This window comes from Triticum aestivum, chromosome 7B, assembly GCF_018294505.1.
Source record: "Triticum aestivum cultivar Chinese Spring chromosome 7B, IWGSC CS RefSeq v2.1, whole genome shotgun sequence".
In the NCBI taxonomy this organism is placed as follows: domain Eukaryota; kingdom Viridiplantae; phylum Streptophyta; class Magnoliopsida; order Poales; family Poaceae; genus Triticum; species Triticum aestivum.
Window position 1 is genome coordinate 362453755 of NC_057813.1, and position 18555 is coordinate 362472309.

Sequence of the window (18555 nt, forward strand, 5' to 3'; positions counted from 1 at the left end):
AGTGCTCTTGCGCCAATGTGGTGGCCACATATGCCTCCATGTATCTCTGCCAACAGCTTTTGTCCATCTTCCCGGCAAATACACTTCAATTTCACACCGTTGAGTCTTCTTCTGTACAGTATGCTATCGACAAACTGGTACATACTTGACTGCCGGGCTACTTTTTCCGCTTCTTCTTGCTCTTCGGGAAGTTCTCCTGTCTGAAGGAAATGGACAATCTGCTGTGCCCATGCTGGAGCTTGTGGCTCGACAACAAGGACTAAAGGCACATCTGCTGCTGCGGGAACATCCGCTTCTACGGCAAGGACTTGCGGCCCTGCCGGAGCTTGATGTTCCCCGGCAAGCTTGCCGGAGCAAAACTTGTCGGGAGCGTCTGCTTCAACGGAACAAACCATAAGGCTTGCCGGAGCAGACTGCCCCTCAGCATCCTTGGTGTTGATCTTGGGGACTTTCTTGGCGGCGGCTTCGGGGAGCTCTGCCGGAAAGTAGTCACCAGAAACCAACTTCCTCTTCTTGCTTTGTCCAGTTGATGGTGTTACGGATGGTTGAGTCAACTTGAGCACAAAGATCCCTGGTTCCACAGGTAACTTTAGTGCGGCGCACTTTGACAGGCCATCAGCAATGTCATTCTGAGCTCTTGGGATATGCTCCATCTGTAGGCCGTCAAAGTGCTCTTCTAGCTTCCTCACTTCATCAACATATGCTTCCATCAATGGACTCTGGTAGTTCTTGTTCACTTGGCGGACGACAAGCTGTGAGTCACCCCTGACAATGAGCTTCTTGATCCCAAGGTCTGCTGCGATTCTGAGACCGGCAAGCAATCCTTCATACTCTGCAGTATTGTTGGTTGCTTGCTCCTTGGGAAAGTGCATCTGGACTACGTACTTGAGGTGCTCTCCGGTGGGCGCGACAAGCAGCACGCCCGCACCGGCGCCTTGCAGCGAGAAGGCACCATCAAAGTACATCAGCCACTCTTTGCTTGCCTCTTTGACGGGGATGCTCGTCTCTGGAATTTCTTCATCTGGTGTTGGCGTCCATTCTGCTATGAACTCTGCCAATGCTCTGCTTTGGATAGTTGAAGTGCTCTCAAACTTGAGGCCAAAGCTTGACAGTTCCAGCGCCCACTCGACAATCCTGCCTGTCGCTTCTGGATTTTGCAGTATCCTCTTCAGCGGAAAGCGAGTGACGACTGTGATCTCATGTGCTTGGAAGTAATGGCGCAGCTTTCTCGAGGCCATGAGGAGGCCGAAAAGCAACTTCTGCACACCAGAGTACCTTGATCTAGCCCCCTGTAGAAGGGAACTGACAAAGTAAACTGGACGCTGCACCATTCTCTTCTGCATCTTATCATGCTCCTGCGCAGATCCATCTCTGTCGGGACCAGAGCTTGTCGGCGAAGCCCCCTGCTTGTCGCTGGATGCATCTGCCGTGGTTGCTGGCTCATCATCTGCCTCCCTCTCCGCCACTAACGCAGCACTAACCACTTGATTGGTTGCCGCTATATACAGCAGCAACTTCTCTTGCGGCTTAGGTGCGACAAGTGTTGGAGTGGAGGACAGGTATCTCTTCAAGTCCTGCAGCGCAGCCTCCGCCTCCGGAGTCCATTTTATTGGACCTGCCTTTTTCAAAATTTTGAAAAATGGCAGGGCGCGCTCAGCAGATCTAGAGATAAACCTGCTGAGAGCAGCCACGCAACCGGCAAGCCTTCGTACATCCTTGACGCGCTTTGGTGCTTCGATCTGCTCAATGGCCTTGATCTTGTCGGGATTGGCTTCAATTCCCCGCTGAGACACGAAGAACCCGAGAAGCTTGCCGGAAGGGACTCCAAACACGCACTTCTCGGGGTTAAGCTTGAGGTTGATCTTGCGCAGATTTGCAAATGTCTCGTCTAAATCTTGAATCAGGGTCGCCCTGTTCTTGCTCTTGACCACTATGTCATCCATGTAGGCTTCCACATTTCTGTGCATCTGCGGCTCAAAAGCGTGGTGGACTACCCTTGCGAATGTTGAACCAGCATTCTTCAAACCGAAAGGCATCCGTACGAAGCAGTACGTGCCACACGGGGTGATAAATGCGGTTTTCTCTTCATCCTCTTCTGCCATGAAGATCTGATGGTATCCTGAGTATGCATCAAGAAATGAAAGCAAATCACATCCGGCTGTGGAGTCAACAATCTGGTCAATGCGCGGCAAGGGAAATGGGTCTTTGGGACAAGCTTTATTAACATCAGTGAAGTCAATACAAAGCCTCCATTTCCCGTTAGCCTTGCGCACGACAACAGGATTGGCCAACCACGTGGGATGGAGCACTCCTCTGACAAGGCCTGCTGCTTCCAACTTCTTGATTTCTTCTGCGATGAATTCTTGGCGCTCCACTGCCTGTTTCCTGACTTTCTGCTTGACGGGCCGCGCATGAGGACAGACGGCAAGGTGGTGCTCAATTACTTTCCTGGGAACACCGGGGATATCAGACGGTTGCCACGCAAACACGTCGACATTCGCCCGCAGGAAAGCAACGAGCGCGCTTTCCTATTTGGGGTCAAGAGTGGCGCTGATGGTGAAGGTACCACCAGTGCCGTCCTCCTTGGCGGACACCTTCTTGGTCTCAGGTGGAGCTGCCATTGCCTTCTTACACTTGCCGGTGGAGCTCGATGGTGCGTCCTCGACGGTAGCGCAGCACTCCGAAGAGGTGCGCTTGCCGGAGTGGGCATCAGAGCTCTTGCCGGACTTGGTCTTCTTCTTCCCCCCGGGAGCTTCAGCGGCAAGTGTCTTGCGTTCTGCTGCGGCTGCTGCTTCCCGGTAGATCTTGTCGGCACAGATAAGAGCATCCTTCTTGTCGCCAGGGACAGAGATGACACTTATCGGGCCTGGCATTTTCAGTATGTTGTACGCATAGTGAGAGGCTGCCATGAACTTGGCGAGTGCCGGACGGCCAAGGATTCCATTGTAAGGTAATGGAAAGTCAGCAACATCAAACGTGACCCTCTCAGTCCTGAAGTTCAGCTCGCTGCCAAATGTTACCGGCAACGTGATCTTTCCCTTCGGCTTGCTCCTTCCCGGGTTGATTCCTTGAAATGTACCGGTCTCTTCGAGCTCGCTGTCAGGGATCTGGAGTTTCTGGAGCACCGCGGAGGAGATCAGGTTCAAGCCGGCCCCGCCGTCAACTAGCATCTTAGTGACCTTGAGGTTGCGGATTGTTGGTGAAACCAACATCGGCAAGCACCCGACCGCAGTTATGCGATCAGGGTGGTCCTCAATATCAAAGATGATAGGCGTGCTGGACCATTTCAGAGGCTTGCGTGACTCGACGGGTGGTTCTGCTGCATTAACTTCCCGCACCCACTGCTTGAGCTGACGGTGCGAGGTATGCAGAGAAGCACCACCGTCAACGCACAGGACCTCTGTGGCTTTCTGGAACTCCTGCTCATCAGTCTCCTCATCATCCATGTCTTCATCGTCGTCGTCATCTTCATCCTTGTCGCGGCCGCGAGGAGGTCTGTCTCCTTGCCGCTGCTTGGCCTTGCCGCGGCGTCCTCCTCGGCCGGGACGTTTCTTGCCGGATCCCCCAGCACCTTCCTGGGCCTTCTCCTTGTCGCGCCGCTCGTATTCAGCTTTCTGTTGCTCAACAAGCTGCTCGACTTTTTTGCAGCTCTGGAGATCATGGCCCTTGGTGCGGTGGATCTTGCAATACTGCTTGTTGGTGCCGTCCTGCTTGTCGGCGACCGCCACCTCCGCGGCAACCTCCTTGCCGGAGTCACCAGCTTTGGCTTTCTTGGCGCCACCACCGTTGCCGGACTGCTCAACAACTAGCACCTCTTTGCCTTTCCTCTTCCTGTTGTTCCGCCGCCGGTTTTTCCTTGCCGGGGCAGCATCTTCACTGTCAGATCCTCCCGCTCCTACATTCTCTCCGGGGAGTCTCCTCCCTTCCTCAGCACGTGCACACTTGTCGGCCAGTGCATATAACTCACTGACGTCCCTGATCTTGCACATCGCCATTTCCTCCCGCATCCTGCGGTTTCGCACGTTCTGATGGAACGCGCTGATCACCGCGGCAGGGTGGACGTCTGGGATGTTGTGCTGCACACTGCTGAATCTCTGAATGTACTTGCGCAGGGGCTCTCCTTCCTTCTGGGCGAGCAGATGAAGATCACTCTCCTGGCCATGAGGCTTGTGTCCGCCTGTGAAGGCGCCGACAAACTGATGGCACAGATCAGCCCAAGAGGATATGGAGTTGTCCGGCAAGTGCATGAGCCAGGATCTAACGTTGGGCTTGAGTACCAGCGGGAAGTAGTTGGCAAGGATCTTGTCATCCTGTCCCCCAGCAGCCTGCACCGCAATGGTGTAGATGTTGAGGAACTCCGACGGATGCGTCTTGCCGTCGTATTTCTCCGGTACGTCTGGCTTGAAGTTCTTCGTGCTGGGCCACTGGACTTGCCGCAGCTCACGAGTGAATGCAGGGCAACCAACCGCGTACGGCAGATCGCCTAGTTCCCCTGGCGCATGCATGTCAACAGAGGGCCCAGCGCGCTTGTCGGATTGACGTCGCGCTTCTCTTCGGTGCTCGATGCGAGTTCGAGCGTCTTCTTGTTGTCGATCATGAAGAACTTGGCGCTGATCGCGACGAGCTCGTGGATCTGATGATGCGGTGGAGTCGCTGTCGAGGTGGATCCGGCGAGTCGGTGATCTTGGCCTTCGGGTGATTGCATGGTAGTTGCACCTCCACCCGTTTCGTCGCCACCGGCTCGCGCCTGGCAACCCTGCCGCGGCGGTGACGCGCTCGGCCGCCGTGGAGTGTCGCCGTTGGCGTAGCCGATGAGACTCTGAATGGTGGACCTCCATTCGTCGATCTTGTCCGACGTCGGAGGGTAATCTAGGAGCAGTTGAGCTCGCGCCAAAGCTTCTGCTGGAGTGGTGGGTGGTAGTGGCGGACGGCGCGAGGAGCGGAACGTGCTCGGACTTCTAAAGATGTTAGAAGGAGCAGTATCCCGTCCAGGCGACCGTGGCCCGCTCGTGCCAGCACGCTGGCGTGCATGCTGGTCTTGAGCGCCCCGAGATCCACCAGCTTGGTCTTGGCCTATCATGCGTATGGCACTGCGAGTGCCATGACGCTCTTGGTCTTGCACCTCCTGAGAGTGGCGCGAAACATGTACAGTCGCGGAGGTTTGTGCAGCCTTGTCCTTGGACCTGGCAGCATCATAAGCTTCCTCGTCGACGTCCATTCTTCCGCTGGCGTCCATTCCACCACCCGTTTGCTCCAACGGTGGCGGGAGTGACGTGGACGGAGTGGCTGCCGCCGAAGTCTTCTTCTTCGGTGACATGTTGATGAAGGGAATGAAGATCTAGCAGGTGTGAACGCCGGATCAGGTTCACACAATCTCGACGCCCCTACCTGGCGCGCCAAAGATGTCGGGGAAACTGATCCACGAACACCTATGGGGCCGGCGGACCGAGCCCCTTTCGGTTCGGCGGGGGGCGGAGATCACACGAAGAGTAGATCGAGGCGAAGCACACGAGCAGTTTACCCAGCTTCGGAGCTCTCCGGAGAGATAACACTCCTACTGCTGCTTGTTTGATTATCTTGTGTTCTTGCTCCAGAGAGAGCGCGTAGTGTTTTTCTGGGTTCCGAACCAGTCGAACCTCGCGAACCCCTCTCTACGTTGCGCATGGGCCTCCTTTTATACGCTAAAGGGGTCACCGACAGGTGGCAACGCAGAGAAGGGTACAAATGTAAAAAGTGAGGTGGTTGGTACGGTTACTTGTACAGTGTACCCTACCTAACCCTGACGGCAGGGGACAAGGGCATTAAATGCCCGTCTGAGTCGCCCAAACAGTGCAGAAAAGGACCGTTAGGGGTGCCACCGTTCGCCACGATGGCGATCTTGTCAGCTTCGCATGCCACTGCGCACCGCTGGCTGCACAGCCTCCCGCCACGCGCGCCTGGAGAGGCCCCCAGAGCGACACATTGGTGGATGCGCTGGAGCGTGGGCACAGAGTGGCCGCCTATCGCGGCAAGCGCCTTGCCGCTGCTGTTATCTTGTCGGGTCCGGAGGCTTGTCGCTCACCGGGCCTCGAGGTACCTTGGTTGGTCTTCCCGGCAAGCTCCTCCTGTCGGGGCCTTGTTGCCTTGCCGGAGCGCGTGGCGCGTCGCGGCAAGTTCCTTGGAGTGCCTTGGTTGGCCTTCCCGGCAAGCTCCTCTTGCCGGGGCCTTGTCTCCTGAGCTTAAATACTTTGTTCTTGAATGGCTCCAAGGGAACCACGGAGGATCTTGGCGTTCGCCCGGCAAGCCTTGCCGCGGGGTGCTGCAACTGCCCGTGCACAAGTTCGGGGTACTAGGGTACCCCTATTCTAGTACACCGGCATATGATTCCTGTCGCATGTTGTTTTGATGTTTGCAAAGTGCCTACTTGCTGTTTTGAACAGCTTGTCCTTTAAACTTGTTTGGAGTGTTTGTGTTGCACCGTTGCTCCGTTTTGAGCATGCTCTATATGAAACTTGCTTGATTTTGCATGTAGTTTCATCTTATCATGTTGCGTCCATGTTTTGAGAGTGTTTTCTTGATGTTTGAATGCATTTTGCATCAATGCCATGTTTAACTTATTTTGCTTATATCTTCTAGGTCGTAGCTCCGAATTAAATGAACTTTATATGTAACTTGACTAGAATTTCGCGTAGATCATCTTGGTGCATATTAAATTGCTTTTTAACTATTTGAACATAAGGTTTATTCATATCTGGACCAATTTCGAAATTTGCATATGAGGACTTACCGGAGTTGTTATATGTTGTTTCCGGCCTCATTTAAACTTGCTTTGATGTGTTGTTTTTGTATGCATCATCCCTTGCCATGAGTAGCATCATATAGCCTTGTCATGCATCATACCTGGTTAAGCATCATGCCATGTTTATGTGTTGTGTGTTTACCATGTTGTTTGCTTCTTTCCGGTTGTGCTTCTTCTCGATAGTTCCTGTTTCGTTGCGATCGTGAGGATTCATTCGACTACGCTTGGTTCGTCTATGCCCGTTCGTCTTCTTCATGGACTCATTATTCTTCCTAGCGGGATTTCAGGCAAGATGACCGTTACCTTGGATCTCACTACTATCATTGCTATGCTAGTTGCTTCGTTCTATGCTATGCTGCGCTACCTATCACTTGTTTATCAAGCCTCCCAAATTGCCATGTCAGCCTCTAAACTTTTCATCCTTCCTAGCAAACCCTTGTTTGGCTATGTTACTGCTTTTGCTTAGCCCCTCTTATAGTGTTGCTAGTTGCAGGTGAAGTTGAAGATTGCTCCATGTTGGAACAGATTTTTGGGATATCACAATATCTCTTATTTAATTACTACATCTATATACTTGGTAAAGGGTGGAAGGCTCGGCCTTATGCCTGGTGTTTTGTTCCACTCTTGCAGCGTTAGTTTCCGTCATACTGGTGTTATGTTCCTTGATTTTGCGTTCCTTGCGCGGTCGGGTTTATGGGAACCCCTTGACAGTTCGCTTTGAATAAAACTCCTCCAGCAAGGCCCAACATTGGTTTTTACCAGTTGCCTAACATAACTAAAATTTAAATAGGGAATTTTCTCCGGACCCCTAGTTTCTTAATCCCCCCCCCCCGGGCCAGGGCTCCTCTGACTGTTGGTCCAAAATGAGCAGACTGCGGGGCCACCGCGGGGCAACTCGAGGTCTGGTTTTACTCGTAGGATGTCTCATCCGGTGTGCCCTAAGAACGAGATATGTGCAGCTCCTATCGGGATTTGTCGGCACAGTCGGGTGGTCTTGCTGGTCTTGTTTTACCATTGTCGAAATGTTTTGTAACCGGGATTCCGAGGCTTATCGGGTCTTCCTTGGAGAAGGAATATCCTTCGCTGATCGTGAGAGCTTGTTATGGGCTAAGTTGGGACACCCCTGCAGGGTATAAACATTCGAGAGTCGTGCCCTCGGTTATGTGGCAGATGGGAATTTGTTAATATCCGGATGTAGAGAACTTGACACTTGACTTAATTAAAACGCATCAACCGCGTGTGTAGCCGTGATGGTCTCTTCTTGGCGGAGTCCGGGAAGTAAGCACGGTTTGGGTTATGTTTGGACATAGGTAGTTTCAAGATCACTTCTTGATCATTACTAGTTTGTGACCGCTTGTGTAGCTTCTCATCTTATTCTTGTATTCACAAGTTAGCCACCTTATCATGCATAGCCGCTGCTGCAACCTCGCCACTTATCCATTCCATACCCATTAAGCTTTGCTAGTCTTGATACCCATGGTAATGGGATTGTTGAGTCCTCGTGGCTCACAGATTACTACAACAACAGTTGCAGGTACATGTATTGCTTTGATCATGACGCGAGAGCGATGTTTACTTTTTTTGAAGTTCTTTTTCTGCTTCTTCTTTGATCAGGGGATAGGTTCCAGGTCGGCAGCTTGGATTAGCAGGATGGATGTCGTTTGAGTTTCTGTTTGTGTTTCATCCGTTGTCTGATGTTGCTCTTATGTATGAGGTTATTGTATTCGTGTGGCATTGTATGCCTCTTGTATGTATCCCCAACTATTATGTAATGGTACTATGTAATGATATCCACCTTGCAAAAGCATCTCCAACATGCGCTTCTATCCTTGGTGGGACCTTCAAGTTCCTTTAGGATAGGCTCGCATATTGGGCGTGACAGGACGTCAAGCTTCTCTTCACTCTATTCCTGAAGAAGCTCCAGCTACTAATGCTGAAGAAATGGAGGCCAAGACTGCTGATGATGAAACTATTGTTGAAATTCCTCAGTCTGTGGCTCCAGAAGTTGTGCATCAAGAGGCAGTGAAGATTTCAGCTATAAATCTTCAGCCCAAACAACATAATTCTTAATCCAAGAAGCAGAAATTCAAAGCTGATAATTTATTTGTTGAGCATCATTTCTTCACGGATTTCAATCCTTATGACTCTGCAAGACTTGGACGCAAGCGCTTCTGGACAGCAAATCAGATGAACTACTACTCTACAATCCTATTTAACAAGGACAAGGTTTTTCAGCATAAGCAAATTCCTCATGTGGACATGGAATCACTTCCTTGCTTTCAACCTGTCCTCAGTGTTCTTCATAATGCTGGATTGCTGAGCTTCTGCTCTGAAATCTATGACTAGAATAAAGAACTCATTCTTCAATTCTATGCTACTTTGTACCTCACTGGAAATGTGCAAGATGTGAATTCATGGGTGCTTGACTGGATGACCAAAAATACTCCCTACAAAGCTCTGGCCTCTAAATTGCTTCATGCCGTCCCAGTCAGTCCTCCCACTGAAGGTGCACTGCAGTTCTATGAGGAACCTGAATTTTCAAATCACTTGAGGCAAGTGCTGATGAAGCCTTTGAAGGTTGGCCAAGCTCCAAGGACCACATTCCTCGTGAAGGAATTTCTTTATGTGCCAAGGATAGTATATCGCATATTAACCAAAACCCTCAGTCCAATTAAGCGCCACAACTCAGATGAAGAAGGAGTTGTTGGCATCATGAAGAATCTGCTCTTTAATATCATGCATGGTATTCCTATCAACTACCATGATTTCTTCATGAGGACTTTGGCCAATGTTGCTCTGTCACCTTTTGAGTTGAAGCCTTACACCCCCTGGATCATGAAATTCCTTAGATCAAGGTCTTCAATTCATTACAAGGCTGACTTTCAAAATCATCTCAGCTATTTGCCGCCGATTGAAGTCCTCAAAAGGACTATATCCTCAGCTGATGAGAAGGGCAAAGGATATGTCATTGATGAAGGCACTCATCCAATGGATGATCAGTTTCGCAAAGCTGCTTCATATTCGACAAATGATGACTCTGCAACACAAGATTCTGCCGCCAAAGTTTCAAAGCAAAATCCTCAAGCCACTGGTTCGCGTGTTATGAATGATCGTGAGCTTCTCCTCAGTCTTCACTAGAAAGTTGATCAAAATCACAAGTGGGTCAAGCGTCAGTTTGGTGCTATTCCTCAGAACATGACCATTACTCAAAACACTGTGCAGAAGAATTGCCATTATCTGCATCAAGTCTTCGGCCGTAGCTAGGCTATTCTTTCACATCTATACACTGCTAAAGAACTCAAGGAAATGGACCTCCAACAGGACTTTGACTCGTCTCAGTCACCTTCGAAGAAATTCAAGAAAGTAAAAGTTCCTTAGCTGGTTGCCAGTTCATATTCTTCATCGCACGAGACAGATGAAGCTGGAGATTTGCACGACACTGTGGCAGGCCCTACACCAACGGACGAACCCAACAACGTTGACGCTCCTCCATCGACATCATGATGATATTCTTCAGGGGTGTTAGTCCTCATTTTTCGTCCCTTTTGGTCATTTGATGACAAATGGGGAGAAATTTGAGTTAGTCTTCAAGCGGGTCTATTATATGGGCATTTTTTTGTTAAGTTACAACTCTTGCTCTTCTGAAGTGTTTGCTCTGTCGAGTTGTAAACTTAAGTCCTATAGTGCTCTGATACTTTTGACTGCTTTCTGCATGCTTATTTCCTCAAGTACTTTAATGCACGCATGCTAAATTACGCCAGACACCATATTTCATCATGCAGTTCAAATTCTTCATACTATATGTCAAATGCATGTATGAACTACAAGATATAGGGGGAGATCTCCATGATATTACTATATGTCAAATGTGTGTATGTCAAATGCGTGTATGTCAAATGCTGTCCAAAGCAAATTCCTCAAATATGCACATCTTCAGGGGGAGTTCTTCTATATCTTGTAATCAAATTCCTCAATACCATTTAAACTTCATATTATTATCCCTGTTGAAAACTTAACCTATTTGTCATCAATCGCCAAAAAGGGGGAGATTGTTAGTGCATCTAGTGCCCCTTAGTGATTTTGGTGTATTGAAGACTTATAGGTTAAGGGACTAATGTGTTTGTGAGTGTACACAGGCTCTATAAGTTGATGAGGAGTTTGATATTTATGATGAAAGTCGACCCCAAAAAATGTATGTCTTCAGCTGAAGAATTTGGTTCTCCTGAAGACTTTGAAAGTGAAGGAATTGGTGTGACCTTGAAGACTTGGATATTCATGTGAGGACTATGAAGCGTGAAGACTTTTGTTTTCGTAGTTTCATTTTCTCTTTCTTGAGTCATAGGAAACACTGTACTATTAAAGGGGGTCGAGGTAATACTAAGGAAACACTTTCCAAGTGATTCTCAACTCAAATCCAACACCTACCCAGTCCTTTCGAGTGAAGCCATTGGAAATGTCATACAGTTCAGTCAATTTCTTCAGTGATAGAGATGAAGTTCTTCTGGTCTTTGAGGAATTTGTTCTGACTAAGGAGTTAGGAATTTGCTAGTGTAGATTGCCTACAAAGTGAGGAACATGATAGCCCTGAGGAATTTGATTCTCAAATATCTGACCATTGTTGTGCTACACGCCAGCTGTCCCAAAATATCCTACCACCTAACAGTCATATCATTGAAGGGCATTTATGTCTTATCATGTCGGGCTGCTCCCTAGGCTATAAATAGCCGCCCCCTCAACCACTAGCTGGTTGGCTGCTCCGAGAGAAACTGACACTTGTCAATTAAGAGCATTCCATCCTCCAAGGACTTTGAGCGAAAATCATCAAGTGAGGAAAACCCAAAACCCAAACAGCTACAACCCAAAGTGATTGAGCATCACTGAAGAGATTGTTCCTGTGTGGAATCGATGCTTGTTACCTTTGAGGACCGTGCATCCTCCAGACGGTTAGGCGTCATGGTCTGAGCATCCAAGAGGAATTGTGGATCACCGAGTGACCAAGTCTGTGAAGGTTTGGAAGTCACCTGAAGACTTACCACGAGTGATTGGGCGAGGTCTATGTGACTTTAGCTCAAGGATAATACAGTGAGTACTGTGTGTTTAGGACTGTGTGTCCTTAGGTTTAAATACCCAGCTGCTCCAACCAGACGTACAACTGTCGCAATAGTTGGAACTGGTCTACCAAATCATTATCTTTAGCAAGCCACTGGTTCTATTTCCTCAACTCTTAGATTTCCTCATTCATGTGTTGATGAATCTGATCATTATTGTTTGACGACTTTGACTGAAGTCTTTCTCTATTTTCTCAACCATATTTATTCAGTCACATTGTCTTCATCCTGCTTATCCTCTTTTCACGCTACATGTACTCTATGCTTGCTTTCATTTCATCATGATGACTATGCTATTGCTTTGTTATGCTTATACCTGAGTACTTATTCCGCTGCTAGTGTGTCGTTGCTTAGGAATTTCTTCACCTAGAAACTCCTTAGTGACGAATTTGTGAAAATTGCCTATTCGCCCCCCTCTAGTCGGTATAACCCACTTTCATTTCATCACCTATGGTGCAGAAAGAAGTGTGATTTTCTTCACCTTTGAAGATTTTGCAGGAGGAGCAAAGAATGAAGTTGGTGCAGTTTCTTCAGCCACGACTGATGCAGTCGCTCTAGCGTTTTCAGTTTCTTTAGGAACGGCAAATTCTTCAGCTGGCCTAGGTTGTTCTTCAGGCACAACATTAGGTGTTGCCCTGACAGTTTCTTCACGTGCAGGAATTTCCTTAGCTGCCCTGTTAGATGCTTCAGTAGCCTGAATTTCTTCAGTTGCGCTTGTAGATTCTTCTGCAGGCTGAGCAGATGTTCCAGCCTAAGAATTTGTGGTTGTAATTTAGAAGCAACACTTGAGTTGTGGTCCTGGATGGTCTTGTTGACAATGTTTAAGAATCTGAACTTGGCACCTAGCCAATCAGCATGATAGCAGTCAAATTCTTCACTGAGGCCTTTGATCCCCTGTTTCACCGTGACAAGTTCTTTGGGAGACAAGGTTAGAACGTTGTTCCTCAGAAAGCGCTCTTTCTTGTACTGGTCCGTCTTGACGTTTCTGGCCGTTTCAAACTGATATTTTTCTTCGCCTATGAAGGCAGTCAACATATGACTTTGACCAGGAGTCGGATTCAAGGGTCAAGAAGTGGCGTATTTGGATCCTTATGCCAAATATCGATTAAATCGAGGATCTTCCTTGGATCTAGCATAAGAGGAATAGAGCTGCCTTTGGCTCTTGCAGCCCTTTGTTGCATGTCTTTGATGATTTTAGCAAGTTCATCATCATTGCCCTCATCAGTTTCATCATCTGATGGTTCTTTGAAAGCTACTTGCTTCTTGTGAGGACTTGGTCTCTTTCCGCGTCCAGCGGTGGCCTTTGCCTTTAGCAGTGTTGGACCACTTGAGGAATGAGGATGAACAGAGGAAGATGCAAATGCCCCTGAGGCAATTGAAAATCCAACAATCCGCTGACATGTTGCAAGATGCATGGGTGTTGAGGACATTGTGGTAGCGGCTGAGGATTGTGTAGCAACAGTGGTCTTGGGCATGGAGGATTTATAGTGAATTTCTTCATGTACTTTGGAGTAACATAACGATATTCCATCTATTCCTTAGCAAATCTCCTCTCAATTGTCTGAATGTGCGTTTTTCATTGCTTCTGTGTCCCCTTCCCATAAGTTTCCTCATCAGGAGTATAATATTCAATATAAATATCCTAAGATATTTTAAACATGGTATTTGTCTCAAGCTTCTTTCCTCCTTTCTGAGGTCTTTTCCCTTCTGTCATTTTCCTCACTTGAGGATTTTGAACCTTTGAAGATTCTGAGGAAGTATGAATTTTTTTTCGAGGAACGTTGTAAATGAGCTAAGTTGAAGAGAAGTTAGCGATTAATCAGCAGACATTTTGTACCTATGTACAAAGTATAGGTGCGAAGAATTTGAAGAGGTCATATGCGTTCTCAGAATTTTTTCAAAAATATCAAGTCGAGCAATTTGACCATAGATGTCTTGAGGAATTTCACTAAGTGTTCTTGACTCAGGTTCTAGAGTTGTACAGATTTGAAAATCCACACAATTGAGGAATCTTGAGGAAAATCATAGCTTAGAGAAATAAATCAAGGAAAAGAAGCTTTGCCGTGTTTGAGGACTAGATTATTGAAGAATAAACGCCTTTTGAGGATTTTGTGAATATCATAAGGATCAAAGTAGGGCAGTAAAATCAGATTTTAATTACCCTTGATGAAGATGCTACTTCTTGAGCTTGCGTTGGTTTTTACCTTGAAGAGGAAAGGGTGATGCAGCAAAGTAGAGATAAGTATTTCCCTCAGTTTTGAGAACCAAGGTATCAATCCAGTAGGGGGTACATGCAAGTCTCCAATCTATGCACCTGCACAAACAATCAAACACTTGCACCCAACGTGATAAAGGGGTTGTTTATCCCTTCATGGTCACTTGCAGGGATGAGATTTGACAGGGATAGATATAAAAGATTACTAAAACATAAAACAAAGTAAAAACAAATAAATTGCAGGTAGATATTTTTGGGTTTTTGGGTTTATACATCTAAAAATATATGAAGGAAAATAGACCTGGGGGCCATAGGCTTCACTAGAGGCTTCTCTCTTGAAGGAAAATAATATGTGGGTGAACAAATTACTGTCGAGCAATTGATAGAAAATCGCAAATTTAAGACAATATCCAAGGAAATGATTATGAATATAGGCATCATGTCCGTGTCAAGTACACCAAGATGATTCTGCATCTACTACTATTACTCCACACATCGACCGCTATCCAGCATGCATCTAGAGTATTAAGTTCATAAGAACAGAGTAACGCCTTAAGTAAGATGACATGATGTGGAGGGATAAACTCAATCAATATGATGAAAACCCCATCTTACCCTTGATGGCAAGAATACAATACATGCCTCGCTACCCCTACTTTGTCACTGGGTGAGGACACCGCAAGACTGAACCCAAAACTAAGCACCTCTCCCATTGGAAGAAGAACCAATCTAGTTGGCCAAACCAAACCAATAATTCGAAGATAAATACAAATATATCAAATCATGCATATAAGAATTCAGAGAAGATTCAAATAATATTCATAGATAAACTGATCATAAATCCACAATTCATCGGATCTCGACAAACACACCGCAAAAGAATATCACATCGGATATGAACATCCAGGAGAACATGGTATTGAGGATCAAAGAGAGAGAAGAAGCCATCTAGCTACAAGATATGGACCTGTAGGTCTGTGGTAAACTACTCACGCTTCATCGGAAGGGCAATAGAGTTGATGTAGAACCCCTCCGTGATCGAATCCACCTCCGGCAGGGTGCCTGAAGAGGCCCCAAGATGGGATATCATGGGGACAGAAGGTTATGGCAGGGTGCCTAAACCCTAGAGATCATGTCTTCTCAAAATAACATGGCCAAAGGAAGTTATCCCTACAAAATCATATAGTCTGGCTATCCTCCATCTTCATCACATAAAGTATTAAATCATGAACAACCCCGATGACAAGCCAAGCAATTGTTTCATACTTTTGATGTTCTTAAACCTTTTCAACTTTCACGCAATACATGAGCGTGAGCCATGGATATAGCACTATAGGTGGAATAGAATATTGTGGATATGGAGAAGATAAAAACAAGGAGATAGTTTCACATCAACTAGACATATTAACGGGCTATGTAAATGTCCATCAATAGATATCAATGTGAGTGAGTAGGGATTGACATGCAACGGATGCACTAGAGCTATAAGTTTATGAAAGCTCAAAAAGAAACTAAGTGGGTGTGCATCCAACTCGCTTGCTCATGAAGACCAAGGGAAATTTGAGGAAGCCCATCATTGGAATATACAAGCCAAGTTCTATAATGAAAAATTCCCACTAGTATACAAAAGTGACAACATAGGAGACTCTCTATCATGAAGATAATGGTGCTACTTTGAAGCACAAGTGTGGAAAAAGGATACTAGCATTGCCCCTTCTCTCTTTTCTCTCATTTTTTGGCGGGCTTCTTTTGGCCTCTTTTATTTTTTGTGAAGTGCAGAGACTCATCCCAACTTGTGAGGGAAACATAGCTTCCATCATCCTTTCCTCACATCTGACAATGCTGTAATAATGATGATCATCACACTTTCATTTACTTACAACTCAAGAATTACAACTCGATACTAGAACAAGGATATGACTATATGAATGCCTCCGGCGGTGTATCGGGATGTGCAATAATCAAGAGTGACATGTATAAATAATTATGAACGGTAGCCTTGCCACAAGTAATATGTCAACTACATGATCATGCAAAGCAATGTGACAATGATGGTATATGTCGTAATAAAACGGAACCTTGGAAGTTGCATGGCAATATATCTCGGAATGGATACGGAAATGCCATAATAGGTAGTTATGGTGGCTGTTTAGAGGAAGAGTATATGGTGGGTTTAATGAACCGGCGAAAGTTGCGCGGTACTAGAGAGGCTAGCAATGGTGGAAGGGTGGGAGTGTGTGTAATCCATGGACTCAACATTAGTAATAAAGAACTCACATACTTACTGAAAACATTTATTAGCTATCAAAACAAAGTACTATACGCATGCTCCTGGGGGGATAGATTGGTATGAAAATGCCATCGCTCGTCGCCGACCGCCACTCATAAGGAAGACAATCAAGATATAAATCATGCTCCGACTTCATCACATAATGGTTCACCATATGTGCATGCTACGGGAATCACAAACTTTAACACAAGTATTTCTACCAATCCACAATTACTCACTAGCATGAATCTAATATCACCATCTTTATATCTCAAAACAATCATAAGGAATCAATGCTCTTTATATGAATGTTTTTGTTATATCCCACTTGGATGCCCATCATATTACGACTAAATTCATAACCTAAGCAAATTACCATGCTGTTTATAGAGACTCTCAACATAATATAAGTGAAGCATAAGAGTTCAACAATTTCTATAAAATAAAGCCACCGTCGTGCTCTAAAAAGATATAAGTGAAGTACTAGAGCAAACTGCCTAGCTCAAAAGATATAAGTGAAGCACATAAAGTATTCTAATAAATTCACGATTCATGTGTGTCCCTCTCAAAAGGTGTGTAAAGCAAGCACTACTGGAATCGGGATCTTTGTCGTCAGCCAGCTCTTTGTCGTTAGCAAGCTGACAGCAAAGAAGGTCTTTGCCATCAGCTTACAGAAAACTGACGGCAAAGAAAGAGCTGACGACAAAGATCTTGTTTGCCGCCAGCAAGATCTTTGTCGTCCGCTAGCAGACGGCATAGAAGCTTTGTCGTCTACTAGCAGATGGCAAAGGGGGAGGGTGGCCCACTAATGAGTACCACCTTATGGCCACTTTCTTTGCCGTCTGCTAGTGGCGGCAATGATTCTTTGCCGTTCGTGAGCAGACAACAAAGAAAACGGCAGATAACGGCTATGGCTCACCCCCACCTTCCACTCTCCATCTCTCTTTCTCTCTCACTCCACCATGCCGACCCCGACCCCAACTGCCGCTACCGCCCCCGACCCCCACCGCCCTCGCCGCCCCTGACCCCCCTGTCGCCCCGCCGCGCCGGTCCACCACCCGCCAACCCGCGGTCTGCTGCGCCCCCGCGGCCCCTGCGGCTCGGCGTCCCGACAACCAGCCGCCTCGACGCCCTCGCCACCCTGACAACCAGGTGCCCCGACGCCCCCGTCGCCCCGCCACCTCGACAACCAGGCACCCCGCCGTCCCGACGCCCTAGCCGCCCTACACCCTTCCGCCCCGGTGCCCCGCCGACCCACTCCGGTGAGTTCCCCCCTGTTTTTTCTTTTTTTTCTACTACTGGTAATTAGGTTAGTTAGTACTTTTAGTTAGGTTAGTTTGATTTTCTAGGTTAGTTACGTTAGTTTCTAGGTTAGTTCTTGAAAAAAATATTAGGAGAAGAAAAGAAGAAGAAGAAGAAGAAGAAGAAGAAGAAGAAGAAGAAGAAGAAGAAGAAGAAGAAGAAGAAGAAGAAGAAGAAGAAGAAGAAGAAGAAGAAGATCGCCGGTCCCCGACACCACCGACACCCTGACACGACACCCCGACACGACACCACCGACACCCCAACCCCCTACACGACACCCCGACCCCGCCTCGACACCACGACCCCGACACGGCACCCCCCGACCCCGACACAGCACCCCGACACGGCACCCCCGACACCCCGACCCCTGACATGACACCCCGAGACCGCCTCGATACCGTGACACAACACCACCGACACCTCGACCCCCGACATGACACCCCGACCCCGCCTCGACACCCTGACATGACACCCCAACCCTGACTCGACAATCCGACACTGCGACCCCGACACAGCACACCGACCACGACACGGCACCCCGACCCCGACACAGCACCCCGACACGACACCACCGACACCCCGACCCCCGACACAACACCCCGAGACCGCCTCAACACCCCGGCACGACACCACCGACACCCCGACCCCCAACACGACACCCCGAGACCGCCTCGACACCCCGATATGACATCACCGATACCTCGACCCCCGACACGACACCCCGACCCCGCCTCGACACCCCGACACCGCGACCCCGACACAGCACCCCAACCCAGACACGGCACCCCCTGACCCAGACACGGCACCCCGGCACGACACCCCCGACACCCCGACCCCCGACACGACACCCCGAGAACCAGACACGGCACCCCTGACCCCGACA